Here is a 21,848-nt window from a genome sequence, read left to right on the forward strand (position 1 = left end):
TGGAAGAGAAGCTCGGCCTTAGATCTCTTCGGAGGCTATCGCGCCTTACATTTATTTTTTTATTTACTAAAAACTCCTCAAAATTGTTTAAGTTGTCGGCTTCATTATGTAGGTTTAAAATATTTTTAACTTTTTTAAACAAAGCCACATGCTTTTCATTTAGTTCATTTTCATCTAGGGGAAATAAAATTTCAGTCCTAGGCATAGGTGGATAAGGCATGTTGAAGCGGCAGACTTGCTGACCTCTTATGTCTCTTAAGCAAGCGCGACCATGTCTGTGTCTTTGATATTCGACATATTGTTGCACGTCTGGATTGTATCCATCCGTTGAAATAAATCGATCCACAAATTCAAGAATGGGTCCAACATTTATAGTTCTATCTATCTCTAATGTAGGTGCATCGCTCAACCAATACATTCCATGACAGTGAGGTGAGCCTCTGTGTTGGAACTCAATTCTCCAGTAAAAATGAGTGAGCATATGTGGCTCGAAAATTTTAGATTTCAACAACTTTACCATCTGTCTGAACCGGTAATCAAAATATCTTGAACGAAATGAAATGAAATGTGACAGCATCTGTCCTTATCAGGCGAGCTTTTTCCGAATTAGAAAGTTGTTCTGAAGGATCTTTCTAGTCCATAAGTTTGGATAGAATAACCAAAAGTTCTGGCCATTTGGTCTCTGTAGCCGTTAAAGTTTTAAATATTGTAGGCAAACCAAACTGACGAATCATTGCTAACACCTTTTTTTTCTCTGATTCCCAGTGAGCAGGTGATGATCTAAGTCCTTTCAAAATATGATATCCTTCATCATGTTGGACTAAGTTGGTTACAAAATTTGAGTCTACCATGTTTGCTGCCGTAATAATGCGATGTAATTCATAATATTTATACTTCCATAGCAAGTTATCAGCACGCGCACAGCGTCGATCATATCTTCGTACTTCTGATCGCACAATTTTGCTATATAAGTATTAGATCAGTTGTTCTTTTTTTGCCACAAAATATTGTTGGAAAATATAACTCCTTCGCATCATCGTCTCGTGTAATGTCGATGGGAGTTCGCCCTTCACCAGGAGTTATTTCCACTCGTTTCAGTGAAAGGTTTTCAATGGGCTCGTTGTCCAAAAGAGTTTCTTGTCCTCCGGGATTTATTTCATCTTCTACACTAGCCTCAATTTCAATATTGTGTAGAGAACTCTGTAATGCTCTTACGATAGTCTCCTCGTTTGGATCTGCTAGAAATTGAACTGTTTCGTTGTTTCTATAGTCTGCTAACCATCTTTCGGACAATTGAATATTATGGAAACGATACAGATCTGTATCCATGAGGCACTGAAGTGCTGCTATTACTCTTGCTGGCCTTATAGTTTCTACTCTAAAGCTATGGTTATACTCCAAGTGACGTTCTAAGTTTACTTGGATCACTTGTGCATCCTCAAATCTTCGAGGAAGAGTGGTAATTGTCTGAAATAGGAAGGTTTACAACCGCTCCTCTAACAGCACATTGACGCTCGTACCCGAGAGATACTATTCTCATAAAAGGAATTCTTGGAGATAAAAGCCGTTTTTCTAGGCATGTCAGATTCTTCAAAACATCAGGTATGTCTCGAAATTGGAGGCCATTAGCCAAACAAATGTTTGGAATTTTGCCTGAGATAACCTGACGATAGCACGTTGAAAAAAATGTGAATTTTTCTGCTCTGCTTAGAAACTCATTTTCTAAAAAAAAAGTATTTTGTTGAGCTCGAGTTGTGGATATTTATTTTCTTTTGGATTTAACTCATATTACTCATAGTGTGTTAAGTGCCGTGTCCGAATTTGACTGCTGTGCCCTTCTTCTGTTGCATCAGGCAAGAGGTTGTTTCGATATGCTGATGTTCTTGAACGCTGTCTCCCGTTTCCTCTTTTTCGGTTTTCTTCATTAGACCTATGAAGCTGGACATGTTTGCGTGCGCTGTGCCTGTTACTTTCCAGGGATATTCGAGTTTGTTGTCGAGTTATTCGCCTTTGCGATGTATTTATCAGTTGCTCACGACGTCTTGTGAGTGGATTTCATCTTCGTTGAGTTCTCGAGAGCCTATCACGAATTTGTTCACCCTGCCTCAATTCGTGAACATTCCTTCTACACCTATGGGCATTGGTGTTTCTCGCTTGCTCTTCTTCTCTCACTATAGGATTTCGTCGTCGTGTTGCTCGGGCGACTGAATCACGAACCCGTTCCTCCCCCCTAAGTTCTGGAACATTCCGTCTTAATCTATGATTTTCGGTATTACGGGCTTGTTCTTCATCTCTTACAATTGAGATTTTCCTTCGTGCTGCTCGTACCACTGAGTCACGAACGCGTTCCGACTCCCTCATTTCAGGAATATTTCGTCTAAGCCTATGCTCCAAAGTAGTTCGGGCTTGTTCTTCCTCTCTTATAATTGAGGTTTCCCTTCGTGCTGCTCGTGCCTCTGAGTCACGAACGCGTTCTGGCTCCCTCAATTCAGGAATATTTCGTCTAACCCTATGCTCCAAAGTGTTTCGGGCTTGTTCTTCCTCTCTTACAGTTAAGGTTTCCCTTCGTGCTGCTCGTGCCACTGAGTCACGAACGCGTTCCGGCTCCCTCAAATCAGGAATATTCCGTCTAGACCTATGATTTAAAGTGTTTCGGGCTTGTTCTTCCTCTCTTACAGTTGAGGTTTCCCTTAGTGCTGCTCGTGCCACTGAGTCACTAACACGTTCCGGCTCCCTCAATTCAGGAATATTCTGTCTAGACCTATGATTTAAAGTGTTTCGGGATTGCTCTTCCTCCTTAGTAATGAGCTTTCCCTTTGTGCGGCTCGGGCCTCTCGGTCACGAATCCGTTCCACTTCTCTAAAGTCACATCTCCGCGATCGTCGTCTTACATTAGTACGTAGGCTTGCGCCATTTTCCCTTTCTCTCTCACGAAACTGCGAATTTGATGACCTTAGGGATGACATTAAATTAGCGCTAATTGTACGGTTTTGAGCTAAGTTGCTTTCGTAATGTCTGCGCCTACGATTTCTAGCAACTCTGCGACGCTGCTCTTCAGATCGGGCTGATAAGCGCGGCATTGTAATTTCGTCGTTCGTAACCGCGTTAAAATGTTTTATGGGCTTGGTATAAAAGACTCAAATATTTTGAACGAATAAATTTCGAAAAAGTTGAAAAATATTTTATAAAGAAAAGTTGAAAGTCATAAGAAACACTTGAAATAATAATTGTTCGAAACGAAAAATATTGAATTAATGAAAGCTACCAATTACTTTTGAAAAAGCACTCGAAAGGTTAAGCAAATTTAAATAATAAACTATATAACACACATTCCATAGCCCGCCAATTAAAAAAAGGTTACGCAATACAGGTTTTTAATATTTTATGGGTGATTTTCAAAAATAATTTGTATAATATAAGACTATTATATATATATTATATATTTCAGGGGCGAAAGTTTATATAGACACACTATGGGTGATTTTCACGAGCGAAAGTTTAAAAAACGGCACTCAGCATTATATGATTGCTTAGGAAAAACACATCAAAAATTTAGTACAAAAGTTTACATACACTTTAATAATTTAATGAACGAAATTAAGCTGATAATTTTTTTAAATAACACAAAAATTATGTAATTGATTCGTTTAACTCGTTACAAAGCAAATCGAATTTGAGATTAATACTTTACAAATTTAAAATAACTGTTTTGAAAAAAACACGCATATTTCCTTTGAAAGTAAAATAATTGTAATTTATCTAAATATTTTATATTTTGAGAACACGTACGATGTATTTGAAGCCGCAATAATTACTGAAGAAATGTTTTAAGAAGATATCTAAGAATGAAGGAGTTAGATAGAAAGAATATGCACACTAGATATTTACTGACAATGAAGAACGTAATAGTTTTGAAGGAAGCGTGTATATACGTAAATGTATGGTTACAGCGCACAATAGCGCCCACAAAAACAGGTACGTTTCTACATAACCGCAGACGTAGCATCAAATTAATGTCGCAAGCAGCGTTAGATTTAGTTGAACATTTTACTTACTTACTTAATTGGCGCTTAACCGTCTAAACGGTTATGGCCGTCCAACAAGGCGCGCCAGTCGCTCCTTCGCTCCGCCAACCGGCGCCAATTGGTCACACCAAGGGAGTTTAAATCGTTTTCCACCTGGTCCTTCCAACGGAGTGGGGGCCGCCCTCTACCTCTGCTTCCATAGGCGGGTTCCGATAGAAACACTTTCTTGGCCGGAGCATCATCTTTCATTCGCATAACATGGCCTAGCCAGCGCAGCCGCTGCGTTTTAATTCGCTGGACTATGTTGATGTCTGCGTATAGCTCGTACAGCTCATCATTAAATCTTCTTCGGTACTCGCCATCGCCAACGCGTAGAGGTCCATAAATCTTTCGAAGAACTTTTCTCTCGAACACTCCCAAAGCCGCTTCATCTGCTGTTGTCATGGTCCATGCTTCTGCCCCATATAGCAGGACGGGTACGATAAGTGACTTGTAGAGTATGATTTTCGTTCGCCGAGAGAGGACTTTACTTTTCAATTGCCTACCTAGTCCAAAGTAGCATTTATTGGCAAGATTGATTCTTCGCTGGATTTCAGTGCTGATGTTGTTGCTAATGTTGATGCTGGTTCCCAAATAAACGAAGTCTTTTACTATTTCGAAATTATGGCTGCCAACAGTAGCGTGGTTGCCAAGGCGCATATGCGCTGACTCTTTGCTCGATGACAGCAGGTACTTCGCTTTGTCCTCATTCACCATCAAACCCATCTTTACCGCTTCTTTTTCCAGCTTGGAGTAAGCAGAACTAACAGCGCGGGTGTTTAGGCCGATGATATCGGTAGTTGAACATTTTGCCCCTTTAAAATCCGGTAGGAAAATTGATTTAGCTTCGAAGAAAAGCGTTTTAAATTGATAAAAATAAGTTTCAACGTATTTTACTCAAGGCCATTAGAAAGATTAAATAGAAAGGACAAACATTTTGTAGGCGTTAAAAATATGCTCTCCTTTAGTGTTGATATTTATACTATAAGCTAATTATTTTGTATTCAAAATTGCATGTATAACACAAATTATTTTGCTTTGAAGAATCGGTTGTATGTAGCCAAATTATTAAAATAGATCAACAACTGCGTAAGTATATACGTTAACATCTCTTCAAAATTGTAGCTACTAAAATGAAGAAATGACGAAAACATTGTTATCTGAACAATGGCTTGTATTCTACAAATATTATATATTCGACCAATCTTGGCGATTTTTTCATACACCTTTGCACGTAATATATGTATGTCCGTATCCAGTGAAATTTCAAGCAGTTAAAATGAGAACTAAAATCCTCTTATTTGAACAATGGAACAAATGTCTATTTGGACACCTATAAACATATACACGCTCATCAAATTTTATCAAGATATCTCAAAAATATAGGGACTAGTTTGCATACAAATAGACAGACGGACAGACGGACATGGCTTAATAACTCAGCTCTTCATCCTGATCATTTCGGTATACTTATTGGTGGGTCTATATATTTTCCTTTAAGAACTTACAATTTTGGGATTCGTGACGAAATTAATATACCATTTCATTTTCATGGAAGTTACAAAAAACCGCATCAAAATACGTTGCGTAGTTTTAAAGGTTTAAGCATTCAAAGGGACAGAAAAAGCGACTTTGTTTTATACTACATGAATATCCTTAGAATATTTTACATATTAATAAATTTACAAAATTAAGGCTTGTCGCCAAACTATCTATATACATATATAAAAAGAAGTGTACATTTTGATTGTCACTCCATAACTCAAGAACGGAAGAAAGATTGCCATGAAATTTTTAGGAAAGATACAGGAAGGAGAGATGATGGTTAGTTGATTTTGAAATCCCAAATCGGTTTAGCCATTCTTGAGTTATGATTTTTTTTTTAGAAAAAAATTCAAATCTAATATATAAAATTCTTATGTCACGGTGTTAGAGGCTTAACTCCTCCGAAACGGCTGAACCGATTGTCATGAAATTTTGTGAGCATATTGGGTAGGTCTGAGAATCGACCAACGTCTACCTTTTTTTCGCTACGTGCCTAGGGTCTTGAGATCAAAACGTGGACCCGGGTACCACTAGAATGTGTTTATACAATATGGATATCAAATGAAAGCTGTTGATGAGTGCTATAGTACAGGATAATTTTCATACAACCGGGTCTCGAGATATAGCCTAAAACGTAGATCCGGGTACCCCTAGAATGTGTTTATATAATATGGATATCAAATGAAAGCTGTTGATGAGTGCTATAATACAGGATCATACCCCTGGGTGACTAGCGTCTCGAGATATAGGCCAAAACGTGGACCCGGGTACCCCTAGAATGTGTTTTACATTGTGGGTATCAAATTGATGATGTGTGCTTTAGTACAGAGTAAGTTGTACACCGCTGGGTGACTACGGTCTCGAGATATAGGCCAAAACATGGACCCGGATACACCTAGAATGTGTTTTTATATTATGGGTATCAAATTGAAGCTGTTGATGTGTGCTTTAGTACAAAGTAAGTTTTTATGCCGCTGAGTGACTAGGGTCTCGATATATAGGCCAAAACATAGTCGCATCAACCTGGGAAAACTGATAAATATGCATGCGAAGCCGAAATAAAGACAAGAATTAATAATACCTCTATTTACATACGTCCTATTCGACTTTCCTGAAATTTTGTATATAAATTTGCCTATATTAGTATTTACTATGCTTTTTTCCGGAAAGTATACCAGAGACGGACTGGGACTGGGATTAGGACTAGGACTGGGACTGAGACTGAGACTTGGAGTGGGACTGGGACTGGGACTCGGAATGGGAGTGGAACAAAATACATACCAACCTCTGGGACTGGCAATAAGAGATGAAGAAGAAGGAGAAAAACTTGAGAGAAGAGAAAAGAGAGAAGGAGGCTGAGAAAGAGATAGAATAAGACGAAAATGGAGATGAAGCGAAAAATACGGAGGGAGGAGTAAATAAAAAGATTAGGAAAAAGTGTAGAGGGGTAAGGCAGAGTTAAGCTGGAGACATTGGTGCTTTATCGGTAACCTTATAACAGCTGATTCGACCAACCTTATGAGAATCAATGCAATCGATTATTGGTGCCGCTAAGGTCGTAACCGTATCGTAGCCAACCAATTGGGTTTTGGTTTACCGTCGTAACGATAAACAGCTGATTACGTTAGGGATACGGATACAGCGATACGACATACGGCACCAATGACTCCAGCTTTAGACGGAAAAAGCTTATTAAAATGTATGCAGATAGGCCAAATTTAGGGCAGAACAACGTCTGCCGGGTCTGCTAGTTTTTAATAAAAAGCTTTTTTATATATAATCTCTTTGAAAAACCCTCCCTTCAATTTTATTTTTTCACCCAGCCTACTGCTCACAACCATGTATCTGACATTATTCTCAATTGCATGCAGGGCTTAGCTAAGTTTCATTAATCGGAATTATTAGGCGAAGCGTTCATGAAAGAAAAAGATTCCATACCAATTAAGAAAACAGCAACAAATGTTATGATTATATTCAAATTAATGTTGAACGAATAAAATATGAGTATCTGAAGCTCAAGTTTTTCATCACACCCAAGTCATATGATCATATTTCTGAGGCTCATGTTTTTCTCGTATTCGGACTCATATCGGATTCCTAAATTTTACGAATCCTTTGCAGAAGCAGTTGAAATATAACTATATTTAAATGCGTTTATTTCTGAACATATGTAAATGTGACAACAAAAATTGATATAACAACAAAAATTGTGACAATTTTAGTTATTGTATTATAATCACCCTTATCGCGAAGTTCACGCGGAAAAGTGTTCGCCTTCACTTCTTTTGTTCGGGTGAAATTTTTCCGCCTATCGGCAATTTCGGGCGAACAAAAGTTCACTTCGAAACAGCTGATGCTCTATTGTGAATTAGCAGTGAACAAATAATTTATTTGCAATTGCGTAAATTTTGTAAACAAACATATGTATATTTCGTTAAAATACAGCAAAAATAGAGATAAAAAGTTTATAAAAAATGTTTAGTATTGCACTTAGGTTGGTATTGATTGAGCGCGAGGAAAACATAAATGTGAAAGCGATTCGGAGGCGATTAAGGGACAGTTGTAACCCTTTGGGGCTAAGTGACTCACTGTAAGTTAAAAATTACTATTTTCCGCACTTTTGAATAACAAATTAACTTCTCTTCAACTAGTTTTCTACAATATTACAGGCTAAATAAGCCAGCATTCAAATATTTGCTAGATATTCTTACCAACTCCTTGCCACCATTGAAGCAAAAATTTGGAGTACCACCAATTGTAAAGTTGAGCGCATGTGTTCGTTTTTTCACAGAGGGAGGACATCAAAAAGGCGTTGGAAAGGATCATGAGGTGGGTCTTAGCCAATCTTGTTTCAGTGAGGTACTTTCAGAGGTGCTGAACATTTTGCAACCGTTGCTTTGTCCACAATGGATATCTTGGCCGACTTTAGAAGAACAACGTCAAACTGCACACGATTTTTATGCAAAGTTCGGAATACCAGGAGTTGTGGGATGTGTTGATGGAACACACGTTAACATAGCAACCCCTTCCAAGAACGTTCACCAATTTTACAATAGAAAAGGCAAATGCAGTTTAAATGTTATGCTGGTGAGTGCTGTGCATATAACTAAAGCTAAAATAAAATATAAATTATATACATAAATATTTTTTCAGGTATGTGACAGCAATCTGAGAATTCGTGCTATCGATGCTACACACCCTGGTGCTTGCCACGATGCCTTTATATGGAACATAAGCGACTTAAGATCAGAAATGGAACAGAATTATTTGCAAAGTCACAGCAATGTCCGTCTACTAGGTAATAGCTTAAAAGCAATGAAACGAATGCAATTGAAATCAACAAGTTTTCAGGTGACGCTGGGTACCCTCTAGAGCCTTGGCTACTTACGCCATACGGAACTCGAGAAAGTGGATCACCTGAGGCAAAATTTAATGAAGTTCACACGCGTTGTCGAAATATAATCGAAAGAACAAATGGTGTTCTTAAAAATCGGTGGAGGTGTCTTTTAAGTGCAAGAGAGTTGTTGTTGTTGTTGTAGCAATGCTCGCCCCACCTAATAGCCGCGACCGATCACAAAATGTTATCAATATCCTCTAACGGGAGTCCAAGGAAACTTGCCGTTTCAACAGGGGTGGACCATAAGGAAAGGGGTGTTAGAGGCGTTGGTTCCACATTACAATTAAAGAGATGGTTGGTGTCATGTGGGGACACATTGCAAGCGGGGCATACATTTAGTATGTCGGGGTTGATTCTGGATAGGTAAGAGTTTAACCTGTTACAGTATCCAGAACGAAGTTGAGCAAGAGTGACACGCGTTTCCCTGGGGAGTATGCGTTCCTCTTCCGCGAGTTCTGGATATTTTTCTTCAAGTACTGGATTCACCGGGCAATTCCCGACATAAAGGTCCGACGCCTGTCTATGGAGTTCACCAAGGACCTGCTTGTGTTTTTTCGCTTCATACGGCTGGGTTCTCAGGTGCCGTATTTCCTCAAAATGCTTACGGAGATGACTCCTTAGGCCCCTAGGCGGTGCTGGTTCGTCAAGCAGATGTCTGTTGGGATGCCCAGGTTTATGGGTATTTAACAGAAACTGTTTGGTCAGCATCTCATTTCTCTCCCTGATGGGGAGTATTCTCGCCTCATTATGCAGATGGTGTTCTGGGGACATAAGAAGACAGCCCGTGGCGATTCTGAGAGCAGTATTTTGGCAGGCCTGTAGTTTCTTCCAGTGGATAGTTTTTAGGCTTGGCGACCATATGGGTGACGCGTAGCACGTAATCGGCTGGCTAATTGCTTTGTATGTGGTCATGAGTGTTTCTGTATCTTTTCCCCAGGTACTGCCAGCAAGGGATTCGAGGATTTTATTATGGCTCTGAATTCTCGGAACAATTGCGGTTGCGTGCGCACCAAAATGTAGATCCTGATCAAACGTCACAGCCAAGATTTTGGGGTGTAGGACAGTCGGTAGCGTAGTGCCATCGACGTGGATGTTCAATATGGTCGACATTTGGGTCGCGGAAGATTTAGTCGGTGACAATGCCAGGTTTCGCGAGGCGAAAAAACTGGAGAGATCAGGGAGATAGCCGTTTATTTTATTGCATAGCTCATCGATCTCTGGGCCTGGGCCTGTGGCCATTATTGTGCAGTCAGCGGCGTAGGAAACGATTGTGACTCCTTCCGGTGGTGAAGGTGGCTTAGATATGTAGAAATTAAACAAAAGTGGGGATAGGACACCACCCTGTGGCACCCCTTGTTTAATTCTCCTTGATTTTGATGTTTCGTTTCTGAATTGCACCGATGCCTGCCGACCACCCAGATAATTTGCGGTCCACCTTTTAAGACATGGGGGAAGGGTAGACCCTTCCAGGTCTTGCAGTAATGAGCCATGGTTGACCGTATCAAAGGCTTTTGATAGGTCTAGCGCTACGAGTACTGTTCTATGGTGGGGGTATTGATTCAAACCGCAATTTATCTGGGTGCTAATGACATTTAGCGCGGAGGTAGTGCTATAGAGTTTTCTGAAGCCATGCTGATGAGGGGCTAGCTGCAAATGTGCTTGGAAATAAGGGAGCAAAATGGCTTCAAGCGTCTTTGCCACTGGCGATAGGAGAGATATCGGACGATATGACTCTCCTACGTTAGCTGGTTTCCCAGGCATTATTAGCGGGACCACCTTGGCCATTTTCCATTTCTCGGGTATGGCAAAGGTGGAGATAAACAGGTTGAAGACATGCGCTAAGTATTTGAAACCCTCTTTCCCTAGGTTTTTAAGCATCGGCATGGCTATGCCGTTTGGGCCCACTGCTTTGGATGGTTTAGCGCGACCAATGGCGTCCTCAACCTCTCTAGCGGTGATGGTGATTGGTGACGCGCTGAATTTGTGTTTATGTGCGTGTCTATTGGCTCTCCGTCTATCTTTGTCGACCGTAGGATGCATTATATATTGCCGGCAGAAAGCGCTCGCGCTCGGATTCGATAGGGACTTTACGGTGGACCAAAGTTTACCTACACCGGTAGAGAGGTTACAACCTCTTAGGTGCTCTTCCCATTTCACCCGCTTGTGTTCGTCCACAAGCAATCTGATGCGTTGGTTTATATCCCTTATTTGGGGGTCGCCTGGATCAAGCTGTCTTATAAGGTCGCGTTCCCTCGCTAAGCTCGCGGCCTCCGCCGGGAAGTGGGGCCGGATTTCGGGAATTCTCCCGGCGGGAATGAAATGTGCCGAGGCGGATTCAATGACCTTACGGAAGGCACGCTCCCCTTGGCGGGCATCAGTCGGGATAGGGAGGGCAGCAAAGCTGCTGTCTGTTGCAGATTTATATTCTTCCCACTTTCCTTTTTTGAAGTTTATGAAAGTGCGTTTTTCGGTGACGATGAAGTCGGCGGTGCGCTCGAACGAAATAAGTATGGGCAGGTGGTCGGATGCCAATGTTACCATCGGCTGCCAGTTGACGCAGTTTACGAGTTCTGCGCTCACGATTGAGATATCTGGCGAGCTATGACAGCTTCCTACCATACGTGTGGGGGCGTCTCCGTTTATTGTGCAGAACGTCGTTTCTTCTATTTGATCCGCCAACATCTCACCCCTACTGTCCGCCCGCAAGTTTGAATGCCATAGGTCGTGATGGGCATTGAAATCGCCTAAGATAATGCGATTGTTGCCAGTGAGTAAGGCCTCGATTTTAGGGCGGTATCCACTGGGGCAACAGGTGACAGGAGGGATGTAGATGTTGATGATTTCTAGATTTGCATCGCCTGACCGGACAGATAGGCCTTGACGTTCTAAGACATTGTCACTGCGGTCGATGCCAGGATCAAATATATGATATTGCACAGAGTGGTGTATAATAAACGCGAGGCCGCCTCCATTTCCGCTCTCGCGGTCCTTCCTGTGGACATTATACCCAGAGCAGGTCTGCAATGCAGATCTTGCTGTGAGTTTAGTCTCTTGAATCGCAGCAATGCGGATGTTGTGCCGCTTCATGAAATCGACTATCTCCGTAATCTTCCCAGTTAGTCCATTACAGTTTAACTGCAGAATTCTGAAGTGCATGAGGGGTGACGCCGCCACTCTAGGGGTAAGTGACGGGTGACTACGCCTAGGTTGTGGAAGGCCAGGACGCAATTGCTGTTGTGGCCTTGGGACTATATATATATTCTATGCTGGCAGATGGTGCAAACGGAGGTAGGGACTAAGAGTCTGTTTCCCTGACCTGCACGATTGCTGCTAGAAAAGGGGGGGGGGGGGGGGGGGGAGAGAAGAAGACGGGGACAGGGGCTGATGCTCAGCATTGCTACCAGCTCTACTACGAAGGTAGTAGTTATGAGTGGTATCAGCTGTTTGAGTTGTTGGCGCCGTGGGGCGCGAGCAGCAGCGGGTACTTGTTGTGGCTTGCTGAGCAGCGAGGCTGCTGGAAGGTAGTGGAGGGGCGCTTAGGCGTAGACTACGGGACGCCCTTGGGCGTGAGCAGCAAGGAGCCACAAAAGATTTATAAAAGTTACGTGGACGTCGGGTTTTGGGATCAAGCCCAGAACAAACTGTCCGATGCAACCATCCCTTGCACGAGACACTCTGAACAGAGTATGACCGTCCTAAAAAGATTCTTTTCTGGCAAATGCAGCAAAACCATTTCTCAGGACCGGGGTCAGGAGACGGACCCGGATTGGGTTCGATACCTTCCCGGAGTAAGAGAATATGTAGCAGTCCTGCTGCAAGGAGCTGCTGGGAGGATGAAAATTTGTGGGAGGGACGAAACAAATTAAATGGGGTCACACTGAAATGACAGTCCTTGGTCGGGAAAAATCCCGAGTCGCTCCGGTACATAGAACCGACTGCCTTGGGAAACGCGAAGTTGTATTATTCTCCTGCAAAGGCAATAAAAATAATTAACGTTTGCGCAGATTTACATAACATTTGCATTCATTACAAAAGTGAAGCAAATTTGCCAACGCCATCTGATAACGGATATTTGAACGAGACTCCTACATTAGAAAATCAACATATTGGCCAAGAAAACAGTACCTATATGGTGGCAGGTCAGCGTATTCGTACAGAAATCACAAACACTCTTTAAATAAAAAATATTAATTCAAATTCATTCATTATTTTAAAGTATTAAGGTACCGTTGTTATCAAACTTATTTCTAGAACAATCAAACATCAATACTTCATTTCATGGAATAAAAAAGGAACACAAATACCGCATTGCACTAAACTATATACATATATATAAAAATGAAAATATTTAACTAAATAAATAACTATTTAATTCATTGAAAATTCGCTTAAAATAAATTTAAAAAAATTTAAAACTCAGTCTTTGGTTTTTCGTCTTAGAATTTCAATTTTTAATTCTTTTAACTCTAACGCCCGTCGATTAAATTCAATTTGCTCCTCAATTTCACGTTTTCGCAGCTTTTCCATTTTCAGGATATGCTTTTTCAATTCAACTAATTTTTTTTCTTTTAGATCGCACATACGATTCAGTGTACGGCACAATCTATCGTTATTTGGTTTAATTTCTGTTAAAATTTCGCCCAATTTACCACATAGGTCTTGTTTAGTCTCTAGTTCCTTGCGAATTAACTCTGTGCTTGTTAATTTTTTGTTGGACTTAGGTCTACTGAGTGTTGCTATCGCTTGGGGAGTGTTGCTATTGCTTGGTGGACATTCCCGTTCAGCAGCAACAAGATCAACAGGTTCGCTGTCCGCCATGCTTGTAGGTAAATCTGTACTACATCCAGGCACGTCATCGCTACTACAACCAGGACCGTCGCATAGTACAATGTTCGATACTATTGTTATTGGCGAACTAATTTTGGCCTTTTTTGAAGGAACTCCGTAGCTATGTGAGTCTTGAATACCTTCAACTGAATCTTTTAAATCCAGCAGTTGGCATATTGCCTCTTCTGCAGTCGAAAGTTTTTGTGTTTTGTCGGGCCCGCCTCCTGCCCCCTCGCGTAAATAGCATTTTTTGACGCCTTCTTCCGTACATATCTTTTTTGGTCATTCCATACCTAGAAAAAGATACGTTGTCATAAAAAATTGAGTTTACATACTTAGCAATAAAGGAGTTTTACTTTTTTCCACTCAGCTTCACTCTTAATGGGTGGACCAAGGCTATTTAAACATAAACTTAGCTGCTTCCAGAAGTCCAAGACTTTTTCCCGATTTTCTTTTGAAAACCCTCTTGCAATTTCAAGATTTTGCATCATTTTTTCAAGTAGCATTTCTGATTGCGCATTATTTATTGATTTAGTCCTAATAATAAAAGTATATACAATTATAAGAATATCAATATGCAAAAAAAAAATTACTCACATTTTGATTTTCTTTCGTTCGCCTGTAAAAAGTGTAAGAAAAGTGAATAAATTTGGGTTTTCCCCGCTGTTCATTTCGCCCGAACAAAGAGTTGCCGATAAGGCGAAATCTTTTTCGAACATGAAAACTTTGTTCGCCACCCTTTGCGATAGGGTGAACAAAAACTGTGAATAATTTCGGGTGAAAATAAAACTCGCGATAAGGGTGAATAACTATAAATAAATTCACCGCAGTTTCCACTTCTGCTTCGGCTGTTTCTGTTGGTTTTTTATATAGTTTAAATTTGCTCACGTTCAATGCTAACAGCTGACATCCTAGAGAAGAGAAAACTGCGGTGTTGCCGTGTGACATCAAAGTGATACAAATGGTGGTGTGGCCATGTAGCGTAACGTAACGTTGCGGGGTATTTGAGGTCTGTTCATAACACTAAATAATGAGCGTTCCTAAAGTTTTTGAGAGGTATATACCAATAAATTATTAAATGTTAAATAATTAAAATTTAAATAATTCATTCTGTAATAAGTAATGAGTTGTGGTTAAGTGACAGCGAAGATGATAAAGATCCGCGTACAAAATTACTAGAGCTGGCGAGAAAGAGAAGGAAGAATTCGTTCAATTCTCTGGCAAACAGAAAATTAGAAAAGCATACTTCGCAACAACGATCATGCCAGCTAAATGAAAGTAGTGTTATTTGGACTGTTTCGAGGGTTTTGTCATCATAGATGACTTATCAGCACCTCCTTCATCCTTTTGGAACTCATTATAGTGCTGTAAATTATGATTTTTCCACTCTTTTTGCATTTATGTATATTTTTTTATTTGTGTGTAATAACCTTATTATTTGCTACGAAGCTCCTACGTTTCATCGTGGTAATTGCTTGGAATCTTCTGCATTCAAAAATTGTATGACCACGTTTGCGTTGATGAATAAAATGTAGGAGCTACTTGTGGTTGGTTTTAAGTACATACTTAAGTTTGTTGTTTTCTTTTCTCGTTTATCTTCAAGAGCTTGATACTGTTGCTTGGAAAACATCATCCATGCCTTCAATATCTTAAGGTTTTCTTACATTTACCCATATATATGTAGATTTTCCTTATCTAGCTTCCGAAACACTATTCGAGCTATTGATTGCCTTTCGTTTTCATTCTGTCTATTTTGTTAATTTGCTCTATGAAGGCGAGCACTTCTACGGAAGGTCTTATGAGCAAAAGTATTTCTATACTGCTCTCGTGATCTAACATGAGGATCGAAACACCTTCGGGTATTTCTGCTTTGCTCGAATGAACTAATATTCGGGTTCCGGCGACGCAATCGGTGTTGGTGAGTATTCACCTGCTGATCTGTGTTGTCTTGTATTAATTCTTGGCTCAGCTGCTTTCTGACTTTTCTCGGCGGGATCTGTGCTCGCAAGTTTTTTTACTTTGCTCAGCAGAGTGAATGTGAGGAATTTGCCTGTGCAATCTTCGCTGGCGGGTATTTCTACTTTGAGATTAGAAGCAATGTAGCAGCGTGATCTATATTGCTGCGTATTTCCACTTTCCTCTGCTGTGGGGAATTTCCCTAAGCAACCTACGCTGGCGGGTATTTCTTGCTCAATGGATTGACTTTCGGGATTTTCACGGCGGAATGGATACGGACTAGTATATCTACTTTGCTCACTTGAGCAAATCACTTCTTCGCAGTAAATTACACTACTGTTTTTTATTCATAGCCATAGTTAAAACAAATTGGTTTAAAATTTAGTTGCAGCTTTTTGACATAATTTTCTATGAGCTATCTGTCAAAAAACTTCAACAAACGGCCCCGAGCAAAGCGACATCGGAAATTAAAAAAAAAGTTGTTTCGATTAGAAAAAGAAAAGTTTTTATAAGCGGGGTCGCCCCTCGTCAGTGATTTGGCAAACACTCCGAGTGTATTTCTAATAGGGATGGGACTATTCGAATAAAACTTATTCGAATAATAAACTCTTTTATTCGCCAGGTATTCGTAACTCGAATAATATTTATTCGAATTTTTTATTTGTTTTCCGCTTACATTTATTCGAATTCCTTTCCTTATTATTCGGACGCCCTATTCGAATAGTAAAAGAAAAAAATTTTGTTTAACTAACGCTCATTTTTTGTATATATATTTATGAGTGCATAGATGCATATGTGCATATATTTTTGTTTGTTTGGGGTTGCTTTGTTAATATTCCTTTATTTAGTTATACAACAGTGTAGTAATGTTCATACAAGTGTGTAAATGTTCATACATAAACCTACATGTATTTTAATAAGATTAATATGGTAGGGATTTTTGTTTCCCATATACATACACACATATGTTCGTAAGTTGTATGGAAAAATTTGATTTGGTATCTTTTGGTTTGTATAATTATATATTATATATGTCACCGTTAAAAAAATATTTTTACATGTCATTGTCAACATTTTTTGCGAAGTCTGATGATTCGAAAGTTATTTAAGGTCAATGTTAACTTAATTGAAAACTTTGCAAAATAAATTCCTGAAATAAAGTTTGAAGCAATCCATTTTTAAAATATAGAAACGTAACAAAAATCTTTTGGAACTAGTGACTAATTTCAAAAACGACTGCCTGTCTGTCCTTAAAATTTTGATTGTACTTGAACGCGTTAAACGCTGTAATATGCATACCCAAATGTACATACATACATATAAGCATATTCTAACATATGCACGTGTTGTATTCTTGCAGATTCCTTTGAAATCATCATCCATCTACTTTTACTGTTAGTGTGTGTATTATGTTTTTTTTTAAATTTCATTTGGAGTATGCTTGGACTAGCTGACCATTTTTGCTTGCAGCGTGAAATTCTTGTCTTTTAAATCTTTTCATTATTGCAATACTTGTATGTGTACATACATATACTCGTGTATTCTACTTGCACAGTCCAACGACCATACATACATACGTGTAGGTAATTCTAAGACGTACCCAGCAGGTTAGGGGGCTTAGAATATACCCGCGGTAGGTATGCCTGTCGTAAGAGACGACTAAAATACCAAATTGATTCAAGGGATTGCCAGCGCAATATATAGCTTCTCCAACCCAATTGTCAACCTCACCTACCCTTGGTGAATCCTGTTTCATTAACAGCCGAGGCTCTGTCGACCCCGAATTCCCGCTTGATCTAGGTGGTGGGAATGCGGTATGGCCTAGAAAGTTTCATATGGTCATACAAAATCGTTCCCGAGATGGTCGGCCCAGTTTCTTTATGGTGCTTGTTACCGGAACGTACCGGATCTGCATCCGGCAAAGGACCATCAACATCGATGGCACTCCCTAAGGCCTTCGGGGAGTGTTCTTATCACAACAACAACAACGTACATTTGCATATACATGTATAGACATATTCAGGCAAACTTTCCCTTCGGTTTTTAGTTGAGGGGTTTTTTAATCGATTATGTATATATCCTTTGTCTTCCTTTAAATGCCGTGCTTGGAAATGTCGTTAACAATAAATATTAGCCAGCATTATCCTTTTACATCTTGCATCGCTTGATTTATTCATAATTTTAAAACGATGCAATGGAAAGTATAAAATGAAAATACCGCCTTCTTTTTTTCATAGTGTGGGCACCTACACTCCGTATTGAACAGATGACAAATCACTTACCCTCACATATGATCAGTAGTATTTTGAGGTTTATTTCGTTCGGGAATCTCGCAACCCTTACGAACAATTCGAGATTTGAGAATCTCGCGAGAAGCTGTGTTCTTGATGTCTCGTTGAAAAATAAAATATTGCGAACAAAATTATATGTATAATAAATATGTTTTGAGTTAAATGTCATGCAATATAATCAACAAAAGAGTCACAAGTAAAAAAAAACAAGTGTATAAATACTGTCCATACAGCGATTAAGTAACAATGTCGAGACGATTGCGAGATTTACGAGGACTTCGAGATACGAGAATCTCGCGGGAAGTCGAGTTCTCGATTTCTCGGGTCTCGAAAATCTCGCTTGTGTTCGAGAAGAAATCGTAAGCTCTAGTATGTATATGGGAAACAAAAATCCCTACCATATTAATCTTATTAAAATACATGTACATTTATGTATGAACATTTACACACTTGTTTACTAATAAATAAAGTTCTATGATCAGTGCAGTGGTTATCGAACCCGATATTTCTAGCTTAAAACTCAAGCACAACTTCGGTTACGTAAATATGTATGTATAACTAAATAAATGAATATTAACAAAGCAACCCGAAACAAACAAAAATATATGCACATATGTATGCTCATATGTACAAGCGATGAGAGTGATATAAACAGAATTTTGTTTATTTTGCTATTCGAATAGCTCAGGCCAACTATTAAAATAGTTCGGTACCTGCTATTCGAATAATAAGGGAAGGATTTCGAATAAATGTAAGCGAATAAACATAAAAAGTTCGAATAAATATTATTCGAATTATTTGAAACGAATATAATTCGAAAATAATCTCACCACTAATTTCTACCATATAAAGCTTCCCAGTGAAAATTCATCTGCCTTACATATGCCTTTCTCAGTCGACATAAAACATGTAGGTCCCATTCGCCGATTTGTAGGAAAAATTCAAGGGAGCACGACGCAAATTGGAAAAGAAGCTCGGCCCAAAATCTCTTTGGATATTATCGCGCCATGCATTTATTAAATTTTTAATTCAAACTTATAATTTTTTCTTTATTCATATTGCTCCCATTTTCCATTCTATTTCTTCAGCTTGTGGAATTTATTTGTTAATTTATTCCTTTAAAATGTTCTAAAAAAATACAACACCACAAATTAAACACATGCCAGCCACTCCATGAATTAATATTTATTGCATATTTTGTACAATAAATTCTTACGTTTGTATTTACTACTTACAGACCAGCAAATGCGCCGCTTCACATTGGTGAATTGCCACCATTCGTATAAGTGCAACTCTTCTATATGTGTACTTTATCGAAGCTTTCTAATGAAGCATGTGAAGTCTGTTAAGGTGGCAACATTTAAATGGAATTTAAGCTGAAACAATTGATTGTATGTGAAGTAAAACGTTGGTTGCAATTTTAATACTAAAAAATAGTACTAAAACGTGCATGCATACGGTTAGTCACAAAAGTAAGTATGCTACGGATTCTTTTATATATTCATGTTTTTCCCCCTTTATTCAATTTCTCAAAAATAATACAATTTTTGAAATTTCTCCCCTTTTTTTTTTTTTTTTTGAATACCCCCTAAACATTTTTATTTCTCTATTTTTTTTTTTTTTAATTTAATTTTTTTCCATGTTTTTAGTTTTGTTTTTGTACTTTTTATAATTTTTTATTGTCTTTTATTTCATTGAAATGTTTGAAAACGTTTTTATTTACAAATTGTTTCCCCATTTCTTCATCTTTTGTTCAATTGAATTTGTAATGTTAAATTGAGCTCGAGGCTTTCTAACTGATTATCAATAATTGGGATTAAAATTTTATACTTAGTTAATAATTCTTTTTTTATTTTATTCCAATTTTTTCTTTTTATGTTTTATTAAAAATATAGTTGTAATAAAATAATTGATATACTATGTACAAATTACAAAAATTATTAAAAGTTTAAACAAAATTTCAGTTTCCAAAAAACTATTATTTTTATTTTGATCCTATTCCTTACTTTTCTCTTTTTTATAAAAATTTTAACATTTGGAAAAAAATTTCAATTAAAAAGCAAAAACAAATTAAACAACTCGCTTAATTTGTTTTTGTTTTCCAATTGAAATTTTTTTAAGCGAGCAGAAAAAATTTTGAAGCTTAAGAAAATAAACCTCTTTTAAAATAGTTAGTAGTTACAAAAAAGTGAAAAGTTGTGGAGTTTTTGAAACTCGCAAATGTTTTGAAAATTCTGATTTCGATTATTATGCAACTTGGAAAACAAAACATTCAATGAAAATGTAAAAAAATGCCGTTTCCAAAAACATTTTTTTAAATTTTGTTCCAATTTGTTTAAATCAAAGAGCCCTAGTTCGAAAAACTCCAAAATATTCATACAAAATGGCACTCAAGAAATGCTCTAATATACATTGTTTCTTAAGGAAAAAGTGACATTTCGGAAGGCAAACAAAGTTGAACACTTATTAAAATCAATTGAAATTCAATACTCGTATTGGTATCGTGTATGAATCACCATGCGTCGTCAAACGTCAACATTTCTTGACTGCTCCTATTTCCATGTAAAAGAAATAAATCAAAATATTTCTTAAGCGCTAACTTATGAGCTGCGTTATTGGTTATTTTTAATAGTTATAAAAAACTAAATGTTCCGAAAATTCTGATTTCGATTATTATCATATATTTATTACTTCTATATCACTACTACTGAACTGTGCAGCCTGTCAAACATTACAGTACATATATACAACGAGAGAGGCGAGAAAATCTCAAGGCTGTCGTTAAATTTTTGTAAAAAAGGGGATTAAATATACATATATATATTTCAACAAGCCGTCTTGCTTCTATCAATATTGTACATTAGGCTATTTCGTTCTCCAAATTAAAAAGTAAGCTTTTGTTTTCCATTAGTATTATAAAATTTTTATTGTTTTAAGAACTCCGCAGAATAGCATTACCGATTTGTGCTGAGCCCTTAGTGACCAAAAAGCGACAAAAAAAAGCACATAATGCCAACTGACAACTACGAATTTCTCATGCACAGAATTAACAGTTACAAAATATGCATAGGCGCCACGAATGGCATAAATTGAAAACAAATCTAGTTAGCGGTCGTAAGATTTTCAGCTGTTATAAGTAAAATTTACTCATATTTTGTTTACTTCATCAAAAATTTACTTCATTAAAAAACTCAAAATAAGTAAAATTTTGAAAACGTTTATATATCGTTTGTTCAAGCAAATTCACTTTAAATTATTTTTAAAAACGTTTAAAGAAATGATTGTTGGGGTGTATGTATAAGTATATTTTTATACATGTATATTTGAATTTTTTTCATTTCAAAAATATGAATTCTTCGCCTTGTGTTTTTTTACTATTTATGTAAATAATGTACTTTGTATGGCTGCAGCCCATGTTTAAATAATAAATACATCAAGGCTTGTATTGTATTTGTTGGCCTTTAATCGACTAAACTGAGATTTATAAAAATTAGTATGCAGAAGCTGGGTAAAGGGGATAGTAACCCGTTGTTACCCCTTTAATACTTTTTTTACACACGCTACTACAATGCACTAACACTAACAAAGCTCGCGCATGCGTAGAACATACATTTGCACAGTTTCAGCAAATAATGATGTACGGAAAATTTGCACATTAGGAAGATAGGAAGGTATTGATATACAAGTATTATTTATATCACAGCCGGCCACACAAATACTAAAACAATTGCATAAGTGTATGTAAAAATTGAGTGACAACTCCCCACA

The 21,848-nt window shown here is 38.1% G+C and overlaps 1 protein-coding gene and 2 long non-coding RNA genes across 3 annotated transcripts in view; 2 read left to right on the top strand and 1 right to left on the bottom strand.

Moving 5' to 3' along the window:
- qkr54B (quaking related 54B) overlaps positions 1-21,848 on the top strand; it is a 234,130-nt gene that overhangs the window by 193,395 nt on the left and 18,887 nt on the right. The window lies entirely within an intron of this gene.
- LOC137246443 (uncharacterized) lies at positions 8,049-13,323 on the top strand. The gene is made up of 5 exons (XR_010951494.1): positions 8,049-8,199; positions 8,261-8,696; positions 8,763-8,907; positions 8,961-9,369; positions 13,011-13,323. It is a non-coding gene; the product is annotated as an uncharacterized lncRNA (long non-coding RNA).
- LOC137246444 (uncharacterized) lies at positions 13,316-14,676 on the bottom strand. Its single transcript, XR_010951495.1, has 3 exons — positions 14,431-14,676; positions 14,190-14,370; positions 13,316-14,126 (listed from the first exon to the last, which is right to left on the bottom strand). It is a non-coding gene; the product is annotated as an uncharacterized lncRNA (long non-coding RNA).

This window comes from Eurosta solidaginis, chromosome 3 (assembly GCF_040869045.1).
Source record: "Eurosta solidaginis isolate ZX-2024a chromosome 3, ASM4086904v1, whole genome shotgun sequence".
NCBI lineage: Eukaryota > Metazoa > Arthropoda > Insecta > Diptera > Tephritidae > Eurosta > Eurosta solidaginis.